Source organism: Trachemys scripta, chromosome 4 (assembly GCF_013100865.1).
Source record: "Trachemys scripta elegans isolate TJP31775 chromosome 4, CAS_Tse_1.0, whole genome shotgun sequence".
NCBI lineage: Eukaryota > Metazoa > Chordata > Testudines > Emydidae > Trachemys > Trachemys scripta.
This window is the reverse complement of record NC_048301.1, coordinates 66,468,745-66,485,024: the sequence shown is the minus strand read 5'-3', so window position 1 is coordinate 66,485,024 and position 16,280 is coordinate 66,468,745. Positions and strand designations below refer to the sequence as shown.

Here is a 16,280-nt window from a genome sequence, read left to right as displayed (position 1 = left end):
GATACGAGTATTGGGAACACTACTTGTCATAATTTAAATGGTCGCTTTACATATAAATGGGCTATTTATTCTGAATATTGAATAGTGCAAGTGCTGCTGTGCATATCCATTTCTTGATAGATATGTGGCCACCTTAATCCTAGTATCTGAGAACCTCACCAGCTTTAAATGAATGTATCCTTGCAAACCCAATGGGAGGTAGGGAAATGTCATTATCCCCATTTTGCAGATAGGGAATTGAGCTGCAGAGAGATTAAGTGACTTGCACAAGATCCCAAATGAAACCTGTGGCAGAGGCAAGGAGTGAACTTCTGAGTTCTAGTGCAGCACCTTAACCACAAGCCTTGGTGATGCATGCTGGTGCCAATTCTGGAACAGCATGTTTGGGTGGTTTTTATTTTGGAACTATACTAATTGGGGTCATGGGTTATTAGACTAAGACATTTCTGTTTGGATATATTTCACCTTTTATCTGAGGAGTTGAAGTGCTTTATAAATAACAATTAATTAAGCTTCAACTCCCCCCTCTATGCAGTAGATATTATACCCATTTATTTACAGATAGGTAAACTGAGAAAAAAGGAGGCTGAGGAACTTGCCCCAGGTCATATTACAAGTTAGTGGCAGAGCGGAGAAGAGAAATCAGGAGTCCCAGCTCCCATGTCACAGCTCTAATAAGATAAACACTTCCTCTTTCCTGAACCATATATTCTTTAATAGAGGGTTTATACCCTCTCCCCTTCTAACTCATTACTTCTATCCAGGGAACAAAAAATATTGAAACAGACAACCACAAAGTTTACCTGCAAGCACACGAGTTACCAAACACGAATTACCTTCATTACTAAAACTGCACAAAAGGCAAATAAAATGCCTGTAACCCAGCTGCAGATGGGGAAAAGTTAGAAACTTCCTCTGACTGTTAGCACCACATTTGAAAGCTGCCTCTCCTTTCCCCATTGCACCAAGCCTACAAATTATCTACAAGGCCTATGAAGTTTAATGATCCCCTACAGCCAGCTCCTGCTCTCCTTGGCTTCAACAGCAGGCGGCAAGAGCTGAACAGATGAAAGCTTTTGAATAGGGAGATGTTGGCTAGAGGTTGCCCACAGTCTTCCATTGCTCTGTCTTTAGGACCTCCTCTTAGAATCAAAAATGGCTCAGCAAATTGTCCTTTCCCCCTAATAGATATCAGGAGAAGGTGATGTGAATAGAAATGTATCTTCTCACACTCCCAACAAAAAGGCCATTATAGGACACACACACACACCGCCTCACCTTAATTTTTAAGTACATTTGGGAAGGTTAACCCTAAAAACAAGCACCAGGGATATCCCAAGCAAGCCGAGAACCCCATTATTACACTGCAGTTCAGTTTGAGAAAAATGGGCATGTCACTTTTTTAATGTACAGGTGTTTGATTTCAGACCTAAGGGGAGACTTATTGGTGGGAGAAAATGACAATAAAAAAGGAGGGGAGGGGGGAGTATAAAATTATTCAACATTTAGGTCAAATTGTGTGTGTTCGTTCAGAGGATTGTGGGGGTTGGAAGAAACCATTGTTAAAATGGGTACAGAAGAAAGTACTGTGTCTTCCTATGCTTGGCAGTATTTGGCTGGTCCCTGCTCCCTCTTGGGGGAAGAGAGACCAAGGCATAAGAAGCCATGAGGGCAACAGGGTAACCCCCTTCCGAAGGGCAGAAATCCCAGCTTGTCTCGTACTACAAAGTAAACTGCCCTTGCCCTATTTAGGGAAGAGCATGGCGCAGTAGCTATATTTGAAAACCGAGGTAAACAAGATCTCAGCACAAGTGGATGGAGCACAACAGCTGTGCGAGATTAATCGCACACGCTGAGAGCCAGCCAGGCAGACACGCCGGGGGCTTCCAGGGGTTCCTTTCCCTTTGAAGGGATCATAACAATCCTGCTCCCCATTCTTGTGGGGGCTTTTCGTGTGCCCCCCCCCCAGCTCCCAGGCATAAATAAAAATAAAACGCTGTCGCCTGCAACCAGAGAGATTCACCGACGCTGTTGCAAGCTTTTTTTATGTCCTAGGGGAAATTGCACCTGGCCAATTTCAACCGCTTTGCAAATTGCCCGCTGCCCCCTTCGGATTGCTTCCCTAGCCCGAGTCAGGCATTGAAAAGCAAGAAATTTATAGCACTGCATTAGAGGCATTTACTCCGGCTAACGTGCCCGCTCCCCTCCCCACACCAACCCGGGGAGGGGACACTGGAAACTGCCTCTTCTGCTCTACAGCCTCCGCCGCTTGCTTTTGCACAGGAGCGGGAGGGCTCTCGGCACGTTCGCCTTGAACCTCGGGTTTGGGTCTGAAACTGCTCAGCGGGCTGAACGTTTTCCTTCTCAGCTGCCGCCGGCTTGTTGTTATTTTAGCTTGGACCCATCCCCCGTCAAGCTCCTGGTCCCCGAGACAGGATATTACGGGGCGGGAGAAATAGAGCTACATTATCCGAACAGCCCGGAGCATGAAAACATCAGCCCCCTGCCTTGCAAAACCCACCCGCTTCTTCGCATGGCCCAAGCGCAGAGGCTGCTCGCACCGCGATGCGAAGCTGCAGCAGCAGCCGGCTTATCTCCATCTGTGCGTACACACACACACACACACACACACACACACACACACGGGAGGGGCAGGAAAACGGCACGATTGTGACAAATCTGTCCGGGTTTCCAATGTTAAAACCCCTTCTCTGCTGGTTGCTCTTACAGCGAGATCCCTGCCCCCCCGCAGCACCCCATTATACCTCAATGGGAATTCTCATGCAATAAATCAGGACCCGCTTCATAGCAGGAAACTTAACCATACGCCCTGCATTTCCTACAGAGCGGGGATAGAGCCCTCGTACTTACCCCTCCTGGTTGCCTTTCTGACTTCCTGGGGGGGCTGCTTGCTCCCCAGTGTAGATCCTGCCGGTTCTTAAACAGAGCTCATTGCATCTGGTGGTTAATCAGTGACTGGGGAGGGGCGCGGGGTCCTCCTTTGCATGTCAGTCCAACTTGCCTCGCTTGCTAAAAAACCTCTGCTCTCTTTTGCAGCTGTCAGGGTGAGTGGGGAAGTGCATCGGGAAATGGGGGGCGGGGGGCAGGGAAGGGTGGTTGAATGTTGATAAATCCACCAGCCTTGATCTCCTGGGGTGTGCAATAGTTTGGGGCGGGGAGATGTGGGCAGAGGAAGAGATGGATGAATAGGGATTGAAGAGGAAAAATTGGATTGTGCCCCAATTGCAATCGAATGTGCCGGGCTTCCCCCTTCTCTCTCACAGCATCGGGGCTCAGCTGAGACTTTCCAGCATCACAGCACCAGGCAAGTCGCTGAGCCGGACTTCTGAGAGACAACGAGGTTTGCACAACTGCAGCAAGAAGCCAAATCAAAAAGCCAATCTCCAAGCCTCCGAACTGCACGTCACCCTATCAGCTGGGCGCAAGAACTGCAACAGAATTACAAGCCATGCATATTTATTCTTCTGAATTGGGGCGGGGGAGGTTTCCAGATTGTTTAAAGCAAAAAAAAAAAATCACAATAAACCCACAGACAAACCCTGTCCAAAAGAAATACAGACAGACCAGCTTTATTAATTTCACACACGCTGATTGAACAGAGATCACCACTGGAGCCTCTAAGTTTATTGACTTGACTTTGTACCTTGTATATTTCAGTCAGAAGACTGAGGGATCCCAGGAGCTCACCTTCAGATCATAAGATATTGATTGTAAATCTTAAATTTAAAGTATCTGCCAAACACATCTGAGAGATTAAATATAGCCAAGAAAATTATATAGGCAGAGTCAGTCCTAGCTTTGTGTCCTGGGTATTCATTTGAAACTGCATGCTTTGTTTTGTGGTTGCGGAATCCACCCATTCATCTTTTTAACCAAAGTCAAACAACAACTTGTGAGGGGTGGCAAATAATTTTAGGCTAAAAATATGTGCTGCCTCACATGTTGGTATTTGACTTTGGCCAAAGCAGCCTGGGCTAGGTATGTTCCACAACCACAGAACAGAATGATGGCTTTGCATTTTGTGTAAGACACAAAATTATGTACAGACACAATGTTTTTCACAGCCTAAAATTGCCTCTATATTTGTCAGGCACAACCGCAGCAGGGAAGGGTGAATGTATCTCCCCTAAGATTTACCTGTTGGCATAGGCTACCTCTGAAAGAATTATGAAGTATTGTAGAGCAAAGTCCTCAAACTCTACAGCGTACAAAAGAGTAACAAGCATTACTGTGGAATGAGGTACTGTTTTATAAAGGGAAGCTGTCTTTACTCGGTTGTAAACTCATCACCCTGGTATATTCTTTCATCATTTGACTTGTGCTGTGTTTTGAAGCAGCAGCTTTTAGTTTGAAGACTTAAGCACTTACACAAGTGCAAATTGCCTATGTCAAAAGTGACTATGCAGACTGGCAACACAAAGTAGGACAAGGAGCATTCTGAATCTGTTCCAGAACCATGTAACTGCTCTGACCCCAGGCCCGTCACAGCAGCAGATGTGTACATGAAGGCAGTTAAGACAGGAAAGGGATGTGGAGAGGTGAGGAGCTAGGCAAGGAAGGAGAGGCAAGTCAGGAAAAAAGGTACCTACAGAAAGAATGAATGAATAGCAGAGGGCTGCCTAGCCAAACTAGGAGAATGCAAAGGATCACACATGTACAGTACTTATGAACTCTAGCTGCTACAAGCACACCCAGCTCCCAAAGCCAACTACCACTGCTCACAACTCCAGCTCTCCACAAATAACCCAACCCATGCTGCAGAGTCAGCAGTTCAGACGTGGCCTGTGGCCTCCGTGGGGCAGAGAGAGGGGGTTGCTGGAGGCTATCACTAAAGCATGTAGAGAAAACATTGCCCTTAGGAAATCAGACAAGCACCGAGTTTATCCCGAGAAAGGAGGCCCGCCACAAACTAGCCATCTGGTTCACCCCAGAACAAGCAACAGCCACCTGTGCAACAGATAAGCTGGGCTGTTCCTGACACAGGGACGGCAGCTCATCTGAATAACTGGAGCAATAAGAGGGAGAGAGGGATCTGGGAGCAGCTCTCATTTATACAACACCAGGCACACATATAACAGAGAAGGTGCACAGGACTGCAGCCCACACATAAACATGGGGCCCCCAGTAATACAAAAGCCAGCACCCCACCCCCTCCCACCCCCAGCACTATTGGCTAACATCAGGCTTTCACCATTCCACAGTCCTTTATGCCTGACAGGGAAAACAATGATTAACAATATCTATGCATGAAACCAGCAGCATGCCATTACTCCCTGAGATCTGTGGGTGTCAGGGGAAGGCTAGAATGCTTTGCCTAAGCCACAGGCAGCTGTATGTATGGTCATGTTTCATTCAGTTTCTTCTGATACATGGTGCCTGGGCCATGGCCATTATCAGTCACATGACAGTCACTACACCTATTCCTACATTGTGTAAGAATAGAATTGGTACCAGTATTGCTACTAACCCTGAGCCCTGACACCAAGTAAGGTATGATGGAGGAGGAGGACAGCTTTTGTGGTTAAGACACAGAACCAGGAGTCGACAAGTATTGATTTCTGATCCCAACTGTGCCAGTGTGTGTGACCTTGGCCTAGTCACTCAATTTCTCATGCCTCAGTTCCCCATCTGTAATACGAGGACAACAATAGCTCCTTTTTCCTACCCTGTGTCTGACTTGTCCATGAAGAGGGTAAGCTCAGTGGGACAGACACTATGTGTTTGTACGATGCTTAGTTGAATGGGGCCCCAATCCTCTGGCACTACTGTCATACAAACAATCATCCATCGTTGATACAGGGGTGGTGTGAGGCTTCATTAGTTATATTATACTCTACCTGTGAATTGTTGCTTGTTATTAGGGCTGTTGATTAATCGCAGTTAACTCACATAATTAACTCAAAAAAATTAATCACAATTAATCGCACTATTAAGCAATAGAATACCAATTGAAATTTATTCAATATTTTTTGATGTTTTTCTACATTTTCTAATATAATGATTTTATTACAACACAGAATACAAAGTATACAGTGCTCACTTTATATTATTTTTTATTACTAATATTTGCACTATAAAAATGATAAATAGTATTTTTCAATTCACTTCATACAAGTACTGAAGTGCAGTCTCTTTATCGTGAAAGTAACTTACAAATGTAGATGTTTTTTGTTACATAACTGCATTAAAAACAATGTAAAACTTTAGAGCCCACAAGTCCACTCAGTCCTACTTCCTATTCAGCCATTGCTAAGACAAACAAGTCTGTTTACATTTATGGGAGATACTGCTGACTGCTTCTTATTTACAATGTCACCTGAAAGTGAGAACAGGCCTTTGCATGGCACTTTTGTAGCCGGTGTTGCAAGGTATTTATGTGCCAGATATGCTAAACACTCGTATGTCCCTTCGTGCTTCGGCCACCATTCCAGAGGGCATGCTTCCATGCTGATGGTGCTTGTTAAAAAAAATAATGTGTTAATTAAATTTGTGACTGAACGCCTTGGGGGAGAATTGCATGTCTCCTCTTCTGTTTTACCCATATTCTGCCATATATTTCATGTTATAGCAGTCTTGGAATGCAAAGAAGGTACCAGTGTGAGATTTCTAAGGACAGATACAGCACTTGACCCAAGGTTTAAGACTCTGAAGTGGCTTCCAAAATCTGAGAGGGACGAGGCATGGAGCATGCTTTCATATGTCTTAAAAGACCAACACTCCGATGTAGAAACTACAGAACCCAAACCACCAAAAAAAGAAGATCAACCTTCTGCTAGTGGCACCTGACTCAGATGATGAAAATGAACATGCATCGGTCCACTCTGCTTTGGATTATTATCGAGCAGAACCCGTCATTAGCATGGATGCATGTCTTCTGGAATGGCGGTTGAAGCATGAAGGGACATATGAATCTTTAGCGCATCTAGCACGTAAATAGCTTTCGATGCTGGTTACAACAGTGCCATGCAAACACCCAGTCTCACTTTCAGGTGACATTGTAAACAAAAAGTGGGCAGCATTATCTCCTGAAAATTATATCCAAACTTGTTTGTCTGAGGAGGACAAAAGATCAGGATCAGCTTATGAAGAATTCATTAACAAAAAAGGGGGCTAAATTTTGTAATGTGTTAATTTACCACGTAATAATTTGGATGAATAATTTTTAGCTCCTGGGTTGTCTGTGAGCTGTTTACTCTTCACGGTGTGTGGTTCATCACCATGTCACATGGTATTGTTTCAGCTCCCTTGATTGGATAACAAATATTTTAAACAAGAGACCAACCAATAATTAGTTTCAGGTATAAATCTTCTTCCAAATAACCATTTCTGCTCAGATCAATGAATATTCAGGATTCAAATATTTTTACAACTAGGCAGCAACTGTCTGAACATTTGATTGCAAATCATCACACACCTCAAACTGCACTTTTATTTGTGGGAAAATGTTAACAGATCTTTGTTTTTACTATTTGACTAGTTCTAGGGGTCTGGCTGTAGCCAGGAGATGTTGCTGGTATTCAGCACAACATTTTTCTTGTGGTGCTGGTTTCTACTGCCTCTTGACTTATGCCTGACTTATGAGGTTTAATCTGGCCAGCTACTTCATCTTACCAGACTGAACCCTTTCCTCATACACACCTTTCCTCAGATTGCCCTTAGTGCTGGCTTGTGGGCTGATGCTCATACTTCCATTAGAGTTGAAAGAGTTACTCTGGAATTTCACCACAGTAACTCAGGGCAGGATTTAGTCCAACATCTTCAGTTCCTGGGGCTAAGAGGCTATATCCCTTAGTAGCAGGTGCAGAAGTTCTTCCAATCCACAATTATTTTTATTTAGTGGTTTGAAACAATTATTTTTTGTTTAATTCTCAGTGAGAGCTGGTGTAGAGTTGAGGCGTGATGGTACAAACTGCTTAGTGGACGGAACAAGGCCTGGGGGCAATGCACAAATTTATGGTTGATAATAATTTGAGACAGACAACTCTTTATTATACACACCTGTTTTGTTTCACCTCATCTCTACAACCCAGTACATAAAATTGTGCCTAATACGTGTAAGAAATGCTCCCAGGCATTTCCCTCTTTTTTCCCCATTTTGTATGTGCATGAACTCCTGACTCTCAGCCAGGAAGAAATAAATTAGTACAACACAGGTATATTAAATATTTTATTTCTCAATAATCTTAGATGTTTTTGGTAGGTACCAACCCAGGCAAGCAAGTATCCAAACCTGCCAATGAAAAATGTACCTTACTTGAGGTTAGGCTCATGTATGTTAAAGATACTGGATTGCAGTTTACATTCCCACAGTACCAACCTGAATTTCACTTTTTAATACTGGACTCCAGCACAGGTGATTTTTCAAGTGTTACCTGACAGACCTAGAAGATGACAATTGAATACCAATACTGAACTACTTCTAACAACATACATTGATCTTCATTTTCATAGATGGATATCACACACATCGGACCATGACAACTGTAGCCAACAATTTGTTTTTATTATGTGTGTGGTAAAACAAAAGCCTTTGTAAAATATTCCCTTTCAGCACCTCAATGTGGGGTAATAGTATTAACAGGACCCTGTGTGATCCCGTCTTCAGTTCTCTGTCAGTGCTTCCAGATCAAGGACCCACCCACCCACTCATCCATTCTTTGCGTACTCAAAAACTGAAGCCACCTCCGAAACTCCCATTGATTTTACTGGCAATATGTGGTGTGCAAGACCTGCAGGGCTGGCGCTCAGTTTTTCATATAAAGAGATCTTTTTTTCTACCTGCCAACGCAACAAACAAGCCACAATCTTAAAATCCAGCTGAGTTCTTCCTTCCTCTAACTTCATCACAAGTTAGAGATTCTGCAACCAGGACTTAGCTGAAAATGGTGTTGTCAAAGTTCTCTCTCTCACACACACACACACACACACACACACACGCTTTCCCAAAGCATTGCTAGGGCACTGTCATGGCAATGTCACCTACTGACGTACAAATCCGTTAGCGTCACAGTTGCTTGGGAGAATCATTGGGACCAGATAGAAACTGGCCCCTTCCTACGCAGTTTCTCTCTATACCCATACAAGACTGCACTTCTACTGTAATTTTTTTTTTTAAAGAATTTCATGTGGTTTCCATCCCAAATCTTAAAATGACCCAGGTGTTGTAGCGTACGTTGGCTGAAGTAGCCAAGCTGGCAGCAGGATTAAACTGAATTCTCTCATTAAGCACACTCACAGAAATGTAACAGCTCCCAGGACTTTGCTTTCTTCTTCTGGTGCCAGTTGCTCCCCTAACTGCCTTAGAGTGGTTTCAAATATACATTGCTTTTACTCACTTCTTTCCCATTCATTCAGCACTCAACACAACACTGAAGACCTTATTGTCCCCATACAGGCCACAAGTAACTGACATCAATGAGAGTTACTGGTGTCCAATGGGGTTAGAAGAGCGAGCCATTTTCATTCAAACCTGGCCTTGGATCACCTGGATTTGGGTTTCATTATCTATGTGTTTCTTATAGCTCTGCTTTTCTTCCTCATTCAGCTTTCGTCAGGCATCTCTTCATTTCAGCATCCGAAGGGGTTGGATAATGTGGCATTTATTAGTAGGATTTCAGCTGGAGAACCCTAAAAGTGCAGTTTGACTTTGCAAAAAAAACAATATTATATATATATGTATGTCATCATGGGTCAGTGACTCCAGAGCAAATGAGCTCAGTTTACAAGGAAAATGTTGGTTTCTCTAACATCCAGCTCTGCAAACACAGCCAAAGCTCAGAGAATGACACAGTCCACCACTAGCAATAAAGGTGCTGCAGGGCAAATTGTATCCTTGGTGTCACCTGTGCAATCCCACTGGCATTTACTAATAATCCCAGTGATAGCTGTGCAGCCCCATTAGCCTCATTCACAGGTGTAACTGGTTGGCCCTGTAATTGGAATCCTGTGGATGATTCAGAAGGCAGAAGAGAATGCAGTCCCCCCACTCTGAGCTGGGCTTGCTCTGCAAGGCTAACAGGAGTAAAATCTTTTAACCACTAAAGCCAGCAAGTCTGGCTATGACACACAAGAGGGCAGACCTGTTGAAGAAAACATCTGTCTCTATTCAGAGTGGAGCTGCACTTTTAGCATTTAATTTAGGGGTCAATATCTACATTGCTAAGTTCTAATGTGAGGGGGGGGGGTTCTTGTCACATGTCTTTAATGATTTTTGAAGGTTCTACATGCTGGTCCCTGAGAACACAACATAAAAGTGAGCAACATGTTAATTTAAACAATTGATGCCCCAAACATCATCTTCTCTGTGCCACCCCAAGCTGCCACAGGAAAACTCTCCATACAAGTGATTTCCAGGAGAACAACTTCTGGACCAAAAGGATGGGCCTTACACAATGTTTAGAAAGTCAAACTCAGGGTCTGATAGGGAGCTATATGGAGCATATTCCATAGCCACGGACTCTCCATTGAACAGGTGTTTCATCCACCCTTCAAGACTGCATATCTAGGGACTGAAAACAAGACTGCCTCTGCTGATCTTAGCTGTTGTGATGGTACAGTGGACTAGGTGGTCTTTAAGGTAGCTAGGTCCCATATCATAGGAGGGGCTGTATAGATTATAGACACCTCACATTGCCCTTAGAAGCACATAGGAACTCAGGCAGTTCACAAAGCACAGGAATAACGTGCTCACATCAATTCACTCCACTAAGCAGACAGACCACCTTTTGTATTAGTTGTATGGGAGCTTCCTAGTAGTCTTCAAGTAACTTGGCAGCCCCAACTAGAGTGCATGGCAGTAACCCAGCCTGGATGTGGCAAAGGCATGAATGTCTGTGGCTAGGTCAGATGCACGTACTGCTGAAAAAAGCTGCCACTTACCCAGTACCCAATGCCAGAGTTTCTGATGCCAGCCTAAGTATTAAGGTTTATTAAAGTGACAGAATAGAGGATCCACTTGTGAGCTGTTGGGAGCCCAAAACAGGCAGGGACAGGGTACTGCTTCCTTCTTCCTCCCCACTCACCCTGGAGATCCCACCAGTGGGATTGCAGTGAGCCCAAAGAACACGGTGCTTTTGTCTACCATTCTCCCCCTCTACCGTCTGATCAGTTTCATAACTCGCTGGAGTATGGTGTCCAGTTCTCAACACCGCATTTCAAGAAAGATGTGGAGAAATTGGAAAGGGTCCAGAGAAGAGCAACAAGAATGATTAAAGGTCTTGAGAACATGACCTATGAAGGAAGGCTGAAAGAATTGGGTTTGTTTAGTTTGGAAAAGAGAAGACTGAGAGGGGACATGATAGCAGTTTTCAGGTATCTAAAAGGGTGTCATAAGGAGGAGGGAGAAAACTTGTTCACCTTAGCCTCTAAGGATAGAACAAGAAGCAATGGGCTTAAACTGCAGCAAGGGAGGTCCAGGTTGGACATTAGGAAAAAGTTCCTAACTGTCAGGGTGGTTAAACACTGGAATAAATTGCCTAGGGAGGTTGTGGAATCTCCATCTCTGGAGATATTTAAGAGTAGGTTAGATAAATGTCTATCAGGGATGGTCTAGACAGTATTTGGTCCTGCCATGCGGACAGGGGACTGGACTCGATGACCTCTCGAGGTCCCTTCCAGTCCTAGAATCTATGAATCTATGTTCCAAATACTCAGGGAGCGGGGATACATGCACCGTGGTTGTGGCCATGGCAGCCCCAGGCTATTAGAGAGACAAGGTGGATGAGGGAATATCTTTTATTGGACAAACTTCAGCTGGTGAAAGGGAGGGGGACAAAAAGGACTGCTCTTTAATGGAACTCCGCTGTACTTTACACATGCCATTTTAAAAACAAGAGATCCTGAAACATATGCCTGTGAAGAGGGCCTCTCTCTCCAAATAGCCTTTGTGTACAAGTCAGCAAGGAGGCTCAACGTGCCCCTTATAAATGAAGTACAATTGGGGAAGACAAGGAGTGTGGTGCCACAAAGGCAGACAGAGAATTAATGTCTGAATCAAGATCAATGGGATCTGAGATGCAAACGTGCTCAGGGGAATTAATGAGAAATACAGAAGAACTTGCTGATTGAGTGACTGAAGTCAAGGCATGCAGAAACAAGATATCCAGAAGCACTAACTGATGTACATAAGAAACTTGAAAGGCAAATAGCTTGATTTGAAGCTTTAAAAAATGGATGATCTGGAAAATAAGGAAAGAAAAAATAATAGAAGGGTGGGAAGGCACTCACAGAGGAATATAAAAGGGAACCCTAAAAATATAAGGAAACCCTGCTAAGAGAACCCTTGGTGAAGGAGAAAGGAGCTCCTGTGTAGATAGCCAGAGCACATTTCCACAGGCAGCTGCCAGGTCCTGCCCTAGGGATAAGGCTGTACAGCTGCACTACCATGAGGGCAAGAATCACTTAGGTCTCAATCCTGCAGAGAGTTAAGTCTGTGTGAGATCAGATCCTTAATGAGAATCATTGGAGCACCAAGTTCCCCACTGGAGACATATGGACAAAGTGTGGTTATGTTTCCAAGAGGTCTTCACTTACATCACGAATGAGAGGGGAGCTCAGCAGGATCCCTGAAATGCTTTTCCAGGCCAATATAAAATCCTATTTGGGCATCCAATTGACATTGCTGTACTACACCACAGTAGCGGAGCATGAACAGTTCCTAGAGGAGCTGGAATTGTGCTTCAAGGAGGAAAGAAACAGGACTAGCAGAAGGTCTCTGTTGAAGCAGCAGCAAGTCATGGCCCAGAGGACCAGTAAATGGAACAGATGTCTTCCAAAGAGTACATATGGTGACAGATAGAAGAGAGGGTAGAGACAGGAAGTAGGAAAGAGAAGATGATGGCTGTTGGGGAGAAAGTTTCTAGGACACCGACATTCTATTTGTTCCAAGCTTTCCATTTTAGTTTTGATTATTAGGAGCTGTCCTGGCGCACACATTGTTATAGCAAGCAAAGGGCAGAAAAAGCACTAGGAATTGGATGACAGGAATAATGAGTTGGAGTGTACTGCCTGTCAGCTGGTCTGGGATAGGGCAGACGAGGCAACACACTGGAATGGGCTGGAATAGGATTTTATTTTTTAATTTATTTCCTTTTAAAAGGATTTTTCCCAGCATATTGGTTGCCAACTAGGGAGGGTAGCAAGGGAAACCTCTCTGGGGGAAGGGAAGACTCCTATAACTAATCCTTTGATGATATTTTAGAGTACTTGCTAAATAACATACCTCTGCTACAACCCACAAATGTAAATTGTGAGAGTTTTTATGCCTCCACTGAAATCCAGATAAATGAAAACCAGATAATGGAAGTATATTGCAACTACTCATTTACCTATTCTCACTAAGGACCAAAAGGGGGTTTCAAAAGAGCTATCACTGTAGAAGAGGTTTATATTGTCAATAAGAAAATAATAGAATAGTCTAAGAGCCTGTAGGGAAGTCTCCAAGGTCTGATGGGTTCTAGTGCATATTATCAAGATCCAGGAAAGAATCTCACTCCCAAGCTTTTAATTTTAATAATTTCCCAGACTTATCTCAAATTCAATCAATCAATAAATAAATCAATAAAACAAAACACACACACAAAAACCCCACCACAATGAAATATGACCTTCTCCCATTGATTTTGAAACCCAGCCAAGGCAAAACTGATTATGCCTCTAACAGAGGTATTTTCTTTTTAAACGCTGATACCAAGATATTGGCTGTTTCATGTACCACATGCTGAGCAATACATTGAGAGGACTCCATGTTTCTAAAACTAAACTGGCTTTTCATTAAGAGCACTATTTACAGAAGTGCTGCAACAGCAGCTAGCATTGAAGCCACATTCACACAGACTGGTTTCCTGATGCTTCCTCCAAAAACTCTTCCCTCCAGCATCCTAGATTCCTCCTTCCAGCTTCCATGCAGGTAGCAAGCACTTGCCAAGGTGCTTGCTAATAGGCTAGATTCTGCTACTATTATTAATTAAGAGAGACCCAAAGATTATTGTAGACTGCAGATTACCTTCTGACACTTGCAGATGTCATCTATTTGACCCAGGCAAAGACTACACCTGTCATGTTGCTGTCACACGATCAAGAGAAGGCATTTGAAAGGGTTGAATGGAATTATTTTTCAAAAGAGCTGGATGGCATGGGGATGGAAAACACATTTAGGAAATGGACAGAATCCCCATATAGCCCCAATCCAGTTCTTAAGCACATGCTTAACTTTAAACAGGTGAGTAGTCACTTCAAGCATGTGAGATTTCAAAATGGAAGCCCAAGACTTTACAGAGCATTATGGGGCAGAACAATTATAGGCCTTGCTGGCATGGGCATTGCAAACGCTGGATAAATATGGAACAAGATTTCACTGCTTCCTTGAAGTCAACATAATAATTTTCAGCAGACACCTGTTCAAAGGAGCTCCTGTCCAACAGGATATCTTACCTTAGAAATCTGGGACAAAACCTGACAGCTAGACATACCTCTTTCCCTTGAACAATTAGATACAATCTAAGCTTCCCTCCCAGAGACACTGATCCCATTTTATTAACAATGGGGTGAAGAAAATGGGCCTACAAAGAGTAGGACAGTTAATTAGGGGGAGGGAGGTGAATAATTGACCTATAGACATTACAGAGAACATTCAATATAGGCAAAATGCTAATTTAATTATATCCAGTTAGAACAATATGGGCTTATAGATGGGTGCCATGCCTCTTGCCATCAGGCTGCAATTGTGCCTCACTTTCCACATTGGTAGACCGTCTGTCTCTTACTGTTTTAGTAGTTTATCTCTCTCTAGTCCTGATTCAGTAAAGCACTGAAGCACAGTCCCAATGGGATTTAAGCAGATGCTTTGTTTTTAAGCCTGTTCTTAAGTGTTTTGCTGAATCAAGGTCTCTCCATAGAGTTACTCTCCTATTGTGGATATTTTAGTCCTTCAAACACACTTAGAAGTCCACCCTTCCAGGGTAATAAAAGTAACAAAACCACAATCCTAAACTCTCCCCAGACCACAGCTCCTTCCCTAGGATTCATGTGACCTTCTTGACTGTCTGGGTCTACATAGTCCTTAAAGGGACTGTACTCTCTGTTATTGGGTCTGATTCTCATTCTGGTGGCATCGACTGGCCTTCAGGATAGCAGAAGCAGCCCTAAGAGGATGCCTGGTCAGCATACAGCCTTTCTGCTAGCTGTACATCAGCTCTGCTCCTAGCCCCTAGTACAGAGGGATAGTTCTTAGCTCTCCCATCTCTCTATGGTTAGAGTGTTCTTTTTATATGTGAAATGTTTTGGATCAAATAGTTTACAGCGTATGCAAAAGAGTAATAAGAGCAAGGCTAATGGTAATGCAAGTAAATAGATTGTAATAAGTGATTCTGAACGCATGATTTGATTCCAGTGTATAAGAGTAGTGAACTGTGGTTTATTAAATAAAACATTGGCTCTCCACTAAAGAGTGTTCTCCCATTTAGTCACCTCTCCTAATAGCCTGCCTCTCCTAGAGCAGCATTTAGATTACTACCCTGCGAACAAGCAATTTACTACTTGCATACAACAGATCATGGACTGCTACACACAAACCATTTGGCCTAGACACAGTCATGTGGCAGATGTGCAGAGTGCCTTTTTTTTTTTTTTTTTAATTGCAAGAGGATGGACTGAAGTTAAAAAAATAGCAGCTGTTGTCTATCACTTCAATGAGTACTTTTGTATCATGACTAAATTTGCCCACTTTTAATAAAATGAGACACTACGTCCATTCATCTAACCAATATTGTCCCATCTTCTGAATAGTCAAGACTTCTTGAGCAGGATAATTCCTTATAGAGAAGAGACATACACCCTGGGTGGCCTTTCCTCATCTATTTATTTAGAACAGGCACATCATTTCTGTTAATGCTTTGAGTAAGAATGAACAAAATAAAAAACAAACAGATACCCAGCCCCATGTTCAAATTGTTCAGCCAAACACTTCTCCCTCCTCTGCTTCCTTTCCTGCGCCCCCACTTCCAGAACCAAGGTTTATCTCACTCTGTATCAAACACCCTCAAATCTTTTTTGCAAGTACACATGCTTGGCTATCACTCACTGGGAAGGTGTCACTTAAAAGCAATGGGCTTGGAGGGCTCTCTGTCTGAGTTACACAATAACCACTTTGCAATCTGTTACATTCAGAACAGGAGCGCTGCCTTGGAGCCAATAGGGGAGTTAACCTAGGAACAGCTGAAATACTTCACTTAGCTGCCTTAAACCTTGGGTTAACAAGCCTA

General features: G+C 43.4%; 1 protein-coding gene across 3 annotated transcripts in view; it reads right to left on the bottom strand.

Moving 5' to 3' along the window:
* Window positions 1-3,343, bottom strand: part of SLC8A3 (solute carrier family 8 member A3) — a 192,685-nt gene extending 189,342 nt beyond the window's left edge. For all 3 annotated transcript variants that reach the window (XM_034769653.1, XM_034769654.1, XM_034769655.1), the window contains exon 1: window positions 2,872-3,343. The gene's annotated coding sequence lies outside the window, so the exon portion shown is untranslated. The remainder of the gene's footprint in view (window positions 1-2,871) is intronic.
* Window positions 3,344-16,280: the final 12,937 nt, after the last annotated feature.